Source organism: Rhagoletis pomonella, unplaced genomic scaffold (assembly GCF_013731165.1).
Source record: "Rhagoletis pomonella isolate Grant_MI unplaced genomic scaffold, Rhpom_1.0 Rhpom_scaffold_00006, whole genome shotgun sequence".
NCBI lineage: Eukaryota > Metazoa > Arthropoda > Insecta > Diptera > Tephritidae > Rhagoletis > Rhagoletis pomonella.
This window is the reverse complement of record NW_023458560.1, coordinates 81,633,327-81,643,422: the sequence shown is the minus strand read 5'-3', so window position 1 is coordinate 81,643,422 and position 10,096 is coordinate 81,633,327. Positions and strand designations below refer to the sequence as shown.

General features: G+C 33.8%; 1 protein-coding gene and 1 long non-coding RNA gene across 2 annotated transcripts in view; one reads left to right on the top strand and one right to left on the bottom strand.

Moving 5' to 3' along the window:
• LOC118741460 (UDP-N-acetylglucosamine--dolichyl-phosphate N-acetylglucosaminephosphotransferase) overlaps positions 1–10,096 on the top strand; it is a 44,719-nt gene that overhangs the window by 25,614 nt on the left and 9,009 nt on the right. The gene's annotated exons all lie outside the window — the stretch shown is intronic.
• LOC118741462 lies at positions 3,760–7,277 on the bottom strand. Its single transcript, XR_004993287.1, has 4 exons — positions 6,946–7,277; positions 4,793–4,875; positions 4,102–4,242; positions 3,760–3,890 (listed from the first exon to the last, which is right to left on the bottom strand). It is a non-coding gene; the product is annotated as an uncharacterized LOC118741462 (long non-coding RNA).

Here is a 10,096-nt window from a genome sequence, read left to right as displayed (position 1 = left end):
GGGTGAAAACGGGCCCAAGAGGAACAGAACATAAGTGAAAAAAAAAAACGGAATTGATTTGAAATCAAGCGGAGTAGAAGAGTAGCTTTCAAATTTTTTCAAAAACCGGAGTAAATCTAATCTGATCGGATTTTAGCTCCGAACACCGGTAAGGAACGAATTTTTTAAATTTTAACGATAATGACCCACAGATGGCGGGAAAACACAGGATTGTATCAGACTTCCGACGTGGTTTCGAGTTGGTTAGCTTTTAACCATCTCAGTGAAATGGTTAAGTGCTGTTATTTTTATATAGCGAAACCACGCTAATTCAAGTGGGTTATCGAGATAACCAACTCAACAACCATAACTACGCGGTTAAGCTATGGTGGGGACATAGTATAACAAGTTATACGCAATATCCATACTGTCATTGGTATGAGTTACAACAAACACATCATTTTAACATAATGCCCTTCACGGCGAAAAATTCAGCTGTCGCCCCAACACCACCTTGTTAAATACACACCTTGTTTTCACCATTAGGTAGCAAACCCTACAAGAATTGTGTGATGGAAACTAACACATTCTCATTTATCTTACTAACACATTTGCAAATTTTGCGTTGGTTAAAAAGAAACCACTAAATAAAGTCATAAGTTGGAGGAAGACGGATGGTCACATGTACACAAAAGTTTACATTACGTTTTTCATATTGCTCTTAAAAAGTTGATAGAAGTACATGATTGAGATCTCCATCACCAGTGAGTATCACATGATCAATCAAATGCCTATCACTGTTCTTGTAGGGAAGGGAATTCATATAAGGTGGTAGCAAAAATACAACAACAAAAACCACATGTATTTTGTATTGCGGCTGTTATGTCAAATCTCAATTCGCCCCAAAGTTTACACGTATTTTGTTTTTGCTTTTGACCGGTGTGCTGTCAAATCAGTAAAATAGTCTGTTCCTTTGAACTTCGGACTAAAACCTGTGGAACTGTCAAACTACAATTTTACGCTCTCAAATGAGAGTAAAAGGAGAACAGATGCAGAAGTGCATAGGAACGCAAAAAGCACTATTTCCTGTAAAAACGTCAGACGGTTTGTTTACATGTCATTGGTACTACACCGATTTGGCTGAAATATCACTAAATAATTATTAAAATTTATACATATTCAAATATTTCCTTGTTTACTTCCATTTTTTAACAAATATAAGCTTCTTTGCTTTCACTGCTTTCTGTTTTTGTTTGCACATGTAAATCAGCTGATCGTTTGACACTTTTCATGAACTTACAGGAAAAAAATCTCCGGACTAAATCCTGTAACTTCTGACTAGGAACAGTTGCTCATTTACTCTCTCAAATGTGTTCCCACTTACAGGTTTTGTGTCAATAGGAACGACTTCCTGTAAGTTCTGACTAAATCCTGTAAACCGGACTGCTATTGGAACAGACTAAAAGCAAAAACAAAATGCATGTACATAAAGCGAAAAATCAGCTGATCTAACAACACCACCTTTTATAAATTCGCCTTGGTGGGAGCGGTTATACCAAAACAAAAGGCGCGTTCCTTATCTCCCAGAAATAGTCAGAAAAAGTCCGAAGTAGTCAGATTTAGTCCAAAAAGCGTTCCTTAACTCGGAAATGACAGCAAAAATGAGAGAGCAACATTCAGTGAGAGTGACTCTCATCAGTCCGAAGTAGTCAGATTTAGTCAGAAGAACTTTTTCTGGCAAAATCCTGAAGGGTCAAACTCAACTGAATTTAAATTAACGGAAATTAAAGAATACGCAAAAAGTGAGAATAATCTGAAAAGTAAAAAAAGTGAATTGAAATTGGAAGGAGGCAAAAAATAATTGATAAAGTAAGTGTTTATTGTGCTTGTGCTTGTGTGAATGTGTTTTGTACATACATTTCCATTCTTATTTGACGTTAGTTTTGTTGTTGCCATTCTTTGGACTAAAAATTTGGTTTTTTGCGTTCCTTTACTTTTCCTGTTATTCTCTTTTAGTGAGCGCATTTTGCTTACGCTCTGGCATTTTGACACTTTTCAGATTTTAGTCCAAAAAGATAAGGAATGAACCTAAAAACTACATTTGTGCTTTGTTTTCGCTCAAGGAAGAGGGAAAAAACTCCAACACTCTTAATTTCGCACTCATTCAAGGCGAATTTATACAAAGTGGTGAAGTTAGATGAGCTGATATCTTCGTATGAAAGCTGTACGTTTATATTATTTTTTCCATTACTGTACATATATACATATATATCGTCGATGTTTTGCAAAACCGCCATCGACCAGTTGCAAAACCGCCTGAATCGCCGTTGTGCAAAAAAATGAGATTTTGTAACCCTTAACTCCAGGCATCGAAATTTACGCACAAAAATCGTAAAATCGTCGTTAAAACAACATATTTGTAAAATAATAGCGGGAGAAAGTACCGCCTATCCAGGCAATGCCTGCAAAGAAACCCCGTTTTTTCGCTCTCCTGTAAAATTTGCAATTGGTCGATGGGCAGTTTTGCAAAAATATCGACGATATGTATATGTACATCCCAGATCGGATACATCCTAAAACGGCTAAATGGGTTTTAAAATACTTGCTATGTTTTTAAAACTACTCGAACTTTTCGCTCGAAATTCGAAATTCGTTAGAAATTTTCCAGAATATTTAGATTTCGTGCATTTTCGTTTCCTTTAAAATAATGCATTACGGAAAAATCGCCTGATGATTAGACACTCCACATACATACACACATATGCATGAATAACTACCCAACAAGCATTTCAGTAAACGTTTTTAAAAATAACTTAAATTAAGTTTGCTATAATAAGCGTTAAATAAGCATTTTCAAATTAGCTTATTAAAAGTTTTTTCAAATAAACCTTTAATAAGTTTTGAGAGCGAATGTTTATAAATAACTTAAACTTATATATGAAATGTAAATGCCAGCGACATGAAGTAGTAAATATAAAATTTTTCCAATCGTAAGTGACGTGTTTACGTTTTTTAAAATATATTATTAAAAGAAAAAATTAAATAAAACCGATGTGGTAAAAAAAAATCCAATCCAGGACCCGCTGCGCTAATCGGTGGAGCATTCGAGTCTTCAAATGATGAGTTCCCCTTATCCTTTCTTAGTTTAACATTCAATTAAAAATGTATTAAATTTTTTTCAGAAAAGTTCATCAATGAGAATGGCGGCGATGAAGCGGAATATATAGCTGCATCGATGTCGCTTTTCCAATTTGCTAATAACCGCAAGTAATTGAAAGCACGCAACAAGATGTAATAATTAACTTTTTTATGCTTAATTTGTATGTGTTATTGTGAATTTGTATGCTAAAATGTCTATTCCCTATTTATATTTTCGCGACTGTAGATGAGTCCGCCGAAAATTCGCATTTCGTTTAGTTTCTAGATGTTAAGCAATCTATGTATGAGTTTTTAATGAAATATCTTTAAATAAAGTGTTATAAAGATGTTTATAAAAAGCTTTCTTTTGTAAATTTTTAGTAAGTTTATATTCATACCCCTATAAAAAACTTTTTTTGAACCTTTATTATATGTTTACACTTTTACGCTTATAAAAAGCTTTCTTCTGAACATTTATTACAAGTTTATATTTCTACGCTTATAACCAATGTTCCTTTTCGATTATATTACGTTTACTTTCAAGCGTTTTATAAACAAAAAATCAACGTTTTGTAAGCTTAATGTTTATAATTGAAAACTTAAAAAAAACTTTCTTTAAGTTTATTTTGCTTATTGGGTATTTTTACTTACCTTATTGTTACGAAACAGCCACATACATATGTACTTTGATATATGTACATATGTACATATTTATACGACGTCACATCAAGTATTTCTTTAGCTTTATTAGTATTTACATTCCGTATCAGGCTCTAATAAAAATGAAAATTTTAGAAATTAAAAAGATGTGATTACTTACAATTACTTTTTTTAACTTAATCCTACATTTTAATTTTCTTGTTATATTAGTAAATGAAGTGGAAAGGAGTAGCTAAAATTGCAACATAGACAAATTGTAAAGATAAACAAACTTTGGGTTAATCCCATTCATATGTATATTCGTTTGAAATATGTGCAATTTACCTTTATAAACAATGCTGATCAAAGTCTCTCTCTCTCCAGTTAATGTCATCTATAGTTTAGCTTTTAAAACAGCCATTATATTTATTCTACTATTACATCCACTTAATAAACATCAGCCCAGAGATAAATCAGTTTTTGGACCTACGAAATTCAGTTCGGTAGAGAATTTAAAATATTTATTTGTATGCATACATACATATATTACATATTAAAATAAGTACGTACATAGATACGAAAGTAGATCAGTATATTTTAAAAATAATAAATCTTTCATAGATTTTCAGATGTCCCTATCAAAAAATTGCATCACTTTTCATTTTCATTTTGTGAAAACATCAGAGATGGTTTAATCAAAAGATGATATTTCCTCATTACATCATGGTCTTACGGATTTTTTTTTTTTTTTTTTTTTTTTTTTAAAGAAAGCTTACATATATAATAATAACAATTATTATACAACCTATGAAGTGCAGCGCTAGCAGCAGAGGCTTATCTCTTAAGGAAATATTTTTCGTTTTGGCTTGATATGAGGCCACCTTGTTTACTGCGACAAATCATGATGTTTAAAGTATATTTAGGGTTCGTTCATTTTCGTCTCTGTTTTTTTAAATGATTTATCGAGGAAAAATCCTATTTTAATCAGGCACTCCACATACATACATACATAAACAAATGCATACATAAATATTACCTTACTGTACATATTTTCTTGTTGTATATAATTCCAGATCAAGGATTGGTAGCTAGTCATTAGTAGTTACCATCTGTATCAAGCTGTAATAAAAAAAAAAAAAATTGAGTATTAAAGTTTGGAATTGCAAACAATTTCTACAGTTTACAAAACCAGGTAGTATCAGTAGAGCGGCTAATTTAATTTTTTTTCAAATTATTTGGTCTCGAAAATGTCAAATACTTTTAATTTCTTATAAAAATTCAAAATTGTTAAAACATATTTGCATGTAAACCTTCTTCCATACAAAACAAGCGATTGAATAGCAGCTTTTGGAACGTTCGCCCAACTCAGCAGCATAATAAAGCTGATGCCAGATAAAACTTTGTTGCTTTGCGTGACATTTATAACTTTGCTAGCAAAGCCAGTTTCAGAAATAAAAGTTGCCAAATGTGACTGCAATTGAGAGCGCAAATCGATTTCGGAAATATATTTTTAATTGCTGCACTAGCAATCTGCAATTCGCCTTTCGGAAATAAAAAAAACCCTTTTGGAAGACGCTTTAAATGCAAGGTGTTACTGCTCATCGTCGCCTGGGTAAAAATTTATCGAAAGCCCCATTTTGACGATTTTTATTTAATGATGCAGTTTTTTATTTTTAAATAATATATTTCGAATGGTGTTTTTGGAAATCTCCTTTAGTTTCCGAGATACGAGTAAAATTGTGTCGTATTTGCGCAAGTTCGCTAGCGACTCGGTCAACATTTTGTTGTATGTGACGAAAAATTTCACATACGAAAAAAATTTTCATACAGTTTGATGAAATTGATTACTTGTTATTGTCTTATGTGTCAAATTGTATGGTATATACGACAAAATCACACTAATCCTACACAATGGAAAGTCGTATGTGCTACGGCAACTTTTATCGACAAATTGTGTAAGATTTTGTTGATTTTTATTCATTAATTTATATCTCAGGTGTATTAGAATCAATTTTTTGCGTACGAGCAACACACGACAAAATGATTTTATAAGCAAGTGGCTGTAAAAGCTGTATGAGTTATTGAAAATTTAAGAAAAAGTGGGTTTATACTTGAAATAGTATGTACAATCAAACATTTAATTTTGGTAAGAAACGATTGTACAGCTTTTGAGAAATTGAAATGGAATCTTTAACATCGATTTCCCAAAACCTGCCGAAAGTAACATACGACGATCTTTTACCCATGTGGCGTTATGCAACTGCCGGGAAAAGTTGAAAAAGAAAACAAAATACTTGGTCGTGATTTTTTATTACAAATTTTTTATAAAAAAAAAAATCTATACCTTGAATGAACAACGAAAAAATCACGACCAAATATTTTGTTTTTTTTTTTCAACTTTTCCCGGCAGTTGCATAACGTCGCCGCGCTATTTTTTATTAAAAATTTTCATTATTTATCGATGTATCGATTTTTGTTATAAAAAGAGCCGCAGGCGAAAATTTGTAAGAAAAAAAAAAACGCCCGATATTTCATTAAAAATTTTCGATATATGCATATCGATATAAATATTTCAATTTTGCTCATAACTCCTTTTTGTCTTGGCCGCACTTTAATAAAAACCCTTAATTGTGGCGTATTTACTTTTAAAACGTACGACAGCATACATTTGCTCTTACTGTGGGCCATTGTTATTGCTGTTTGTTTGTGAAAAGTGCTAAATCTTGTAAACACATTTATAAACGCGTTTTACATAAATAATTGAACAATAGATACATATTAAAAGTACTACATATGCACGTGAACATTGCAAATATACAAATACTATTAGTAACTAAATTGTGAGAGTGATCAATTTAGTAAAAGGAGGCCTCCCTCAACATCCTCACAAGTTTAATAACGAAATCCCTTTATTCTTTCGCTGAAATCTCGAAAGGTTCCGTTTTGGAAAGCCAGCCCCAACTGCCTTCTGAAATTTCTCAATTTGACAGCCTTTTCGAAATATATTGCAGACCCACGTCTGAGAGGCTCTTAGCATTTCATCCGAAACCTTAATTGTTTTTTATCGGGTTCGGGTTTTCCCACCTAGACGGTTATTGCTTACATATATACTGTACATATATTAACGCCCATGATACAAAAACGCCTATATGAATATGATGAAAATACAACTATAAAAAAATCACTTACGTTCTATTAGCTACATTTTACTTCGCGCTTATTGCTCCAGTAATGCGCTTTGATACAAGTTTCAGGTGCGTTTTGTAACAATATACACACCAGCATTTTGTATTTCGGCATATGGAACACTATACTCCGTACGTTTGCAATGCAATTTATGGTTTGGAAGTCAACCAATCATTTAAATCCTTAGCACTTTAAAACTATCAAGGCGAATACCTTTTAGGGCCGTTTGCACCATGTCTAGTTAACGCTAACTGGAGGTACATCCTTCAGTTAAGCACGTTAACTGCTTTATCGATCACATGTTATATGATGGGTGTCGATAACGTCGATAAAGATGTTTAACTGGGAGTTAAGGCTCTGTTATGCATACTTGGCATTGCATGCACTGCTATACCATTTTTACGTAGAAATCAAAAACCAACAGACTTTTACGTATGTAATGCTGTGCGTTGGGTAACCGCTTACACGCGAAGCTCATTTAACAGATTCCTTATGTGACAACTCTCAAGCAATGCCAAGTATGCATAACAGAGCCTTTAGAATTAACTAGACATGGTGCAAACGGCCCTTAGACTACTATCCAGAGGCACGTGTTTAACATCTTTGTTGAAAACCCATCTTGGAATATGACAGTTCTTTGCGGACATGGATATTCCACCATGATTCCGGATCTATAATTGCAATTCAGGTTGCCAAATTAAATAAATTAAATTAAATTAAAACCAAGGCGCATTCACACAAGGTGGTGTTGCCGTTAAAGGCCCTACACACGCACTGATTTATCAGCTAACCAGTTCACCAACCAGTGACAGTTTTTGAACTGTGAACAACTCAAGAGCACTGGTAAACTTTTAAGCTATGCTAATGGGCTGTTTTTGCTTACGCGTAAAGGCACATTTAGCGCATTTAGCTCTAAATGCTACTCTAAATGTACATTTATCCATACAAAATTCGTCACCTAAATGCAACTAAATGCAACTCCATTTTTGCATTTAGCATCTAAATGCTAAAAGCAACCCTGTGATCTTCCAAAATTTCCACGATTCGAACATGTTTTAATGAGAAGAAGTGGCAACATTGCTTTTTCGAGTATACAGTCGCTAGCTGCGTTTCAGTGATCGCCGATCGAGATTTCATTTATTATTTTACATTATTTGGATAAAGAAAAGTTACGCAAATTAAACATCGATATGATGCTGATAGAAATCTGGATTAATTTGTGATCAACTCTGTTTGTTTTGTTTCCTAATTAAGTGTGGATATTATAATTGACAGCACCGACAAATGAATATATACACAAACAAATGTTTGGTTATGGTTAAAATAATTCAAGTTTTTGTATTGAATTTTCGGTTTAGAATTTATTTTTTCCTTTTCAGTAGGGATTTTTGGACATTATATTTTCCGTGAGAATTTATCGTAATAGATACGGATCTGAATAAGCGACTGGAACACGGCTGTTTGTCAAAAGCATACGATTTTGAACTCGCGTAAATGTACATTTGCTAAATGCGATAGCATGAACGCTCTTCGAAAACATATGTTCGAAAGTGCTAAATGTTGCATTTTAAATGCAGCAAAAACGCTGCATAAGAATGCTTCTCATCTTTGTGTATTTGCAAAGAACGTAAATCTATAAGACGAGACAACACGTCATAATTGTAGCGAGTGTGAGCATCAGGAGCGTGCCTTCTCTTTTCATCCAATCACAAAATGTATTTGGGCAAAAGAGAAAGCACGCTCCTGATGTTCCCACTCGTTACAATTATAACGTGTTGGCTCTTTTTATAGATCTACGTTCTTTAGTATTTGTTTTTGACACTGCTCCCATTTTCATAAATTATACGCCTTCTCAATTTTTGATTTATGGGGCAGCTTGGTAAACTTGTTGCTCTGTTTGTAGACAAGTTGACAACCTAAAATGCGATTTCATTTTTTTAAAGGCGCATTAGCCTTAACATGTGTTTTACGGTTCGTTTCGTTAGTGAGAATGTGTATAATTTATGAAAACGGGAGCGGTAGCAATAACAAATACATAAAAAAGAGAAGCATTCTTATGGGCTGTTTTTGTTTACGCGTAAAAGCACATTTAGCGCATTTAGCTCTAAATGCTACTCTAAATGTACATTTATCCATACAAAGCTCGTCACGTAAATGCAACTTAATGCAACTCCATTTTTGCATTAAGAGTCTAAATGCTAAAAGCAACCCCGTGATCTTCCAAAATTTCCACGATTCGAATATGGTTTAATGGAAAAGAGTGGCAACATTGCTTTTTCGCGTATACAGTGGCTAGCTGCGTTTCAGTGTTCGCCGATCGAGATTTCATTTATTATTTTACATTATTTGGATAAAGAAAAGTTACGCAATTCAACATCGATGTGATGCTGATAGAAATCTGAATCAATTTGTGATGAACTCTGTTTGGTTTGTTTCCTAATTAAGTGAGGAAATTTTAACTGACAGCACCGACAAATGAATATATTCACAAACATATGTTTGGTTATGGTTAAAACAATTCAAGATTTTGTATTGAATTTTTGGTTTACAATTTATTTTTTTCCTTTTCAGTAGGGTTTTTTGCACATTGTCTTCTGCGTGAGAATTGATCGCAATAGATGAGGATCTGAATAAGCCACTGGAACACGGCTGTTTGTCAAAAGCATACGATTTCGAATTCGCGTAGATGTACATTTGCTAAATGAGATAGCATGAACGCTCTTTGAAAACATATGTTCGAAAGCGCTAAATGTTGCATTTTAAATGCAGCAAAAACGCTGCATTGCATAGCTTAAAAGTTTACCAGTGCTGTTGTATTGTTCACATTAAAAAACTGTCACTCAAATGAAATCGGCCAACCGGTTGGTGCGTTTGTAGGGAATTTCGTTAAGTAGGTCGGTCAACTGGTTGCCCGATAAATCAATGCGTGTGTAGGGCCTTTAACAGCTCAGCTTTTCGCCGCGGCAGTTCTAGCCCCTACGTTACACAACCAAGAACTTCCTTTCAAGTTTCAATATAATACACTTGGGCCAGAGAACGTTTATAACTGAGAAGGCGCATTTTCTCTGTGAACTAATTTCTGCCAGAAATTTTGGGGTGCAGTCGGCCAAATATACCTCACGTCGACGAGTGCACCACTTGACCGACGGTGTCG